The sequence below is a fragment of the Nematolebias whitei genome, chromosome 5 (assembly GCF_014905685.2).
Source record: "Nematolebias whitei isolate Nwh7 chromosome 5, NemWhi1, whole genome shotgun sequence".
Classification (NCBI taxonomy): domain Eukaryota; kingdom Metazoa; phylum Chordata; class Actinopteri; order Cyprinodontiformes; family Rivulidae; genus Nematolebias; species Nematolebias whitei.
The window spans coordinates 34615239-34616116 of record NC_056502.1 but is presented as its reverse complement, the minus strand read 5'-3'; positions in this window follow the sequence as shown (position 1 = coordinate 34616116).

Here is an 878-nt window from a genome sequence, read left to right as displayed (position 1 = left end):
AGTAAAGTTGTTTCTTTCAAAAACGTCTCTGATTGATGACGTATTTCCGCCCTGGGGGGCACAAGAATCTTTGCCCAGAATCTTGTTAAAAGTTGTACATGCGCAGTTAGCTCCTCGTCATTACAAGATATAAGACTATTCTGAACGTTCCTCTCCTGCGCCCAGAGTACTGGTGCACGGTACGGATCGTACTTCCTGTCCCAGAACAGATCATTTTTATTTTTGGTCCCGAAACAACTTGTGCAGTGACACTCACAACCAGGCTATGTTGCAAGTAGGCTTTAAGCCATTGAAAACCCTTTATCTAATGCCTATGTTGCCATTTCTGACTTAAATGCCTCTCAACTTTTAGATGTCTCCGTTTGTGAAAAAACCTTCAGCTGACTGTGTATTCTAAAAGTGGGAACTGGTGACCTGATGCATGCTCAATAATCCAGGTAGAAAAATCTAAAAAGGTGTCTGGTCCTCTGGACAGGTTCAAAAAACAAAAATTGTAAAAACATTTCGTCTTTCATCCGAAAGACTTCTTCAGACTGAGGAGCTGTATTCAGCTCAGTCTGGGGAGGTTGTTTTTTTAATTTTTTTATTATTTATTTCCATTTACCCTTTTATTCATACAAAGTACATGTAGTCTCATTGAGCCACAAGAACTCATTTTCAAGAGAGACCTGTTTTAGGGAGCAGATGGGGGTTAAGGGCCTTGCTCATGGGCCCAGAGTGGGGCAGATGAGGATGGGGGCAGGTGTTGTTTGTTTGTTTCTGGAGCTAGCATGCTAGTGCTAGCCTCCATGTTATTTTATTGGGCTCTGTGCTAAATCAGTGCTATTATATTACTACATTTATTTGAATGTGCTTATAGAAATAATAATGATCAAATA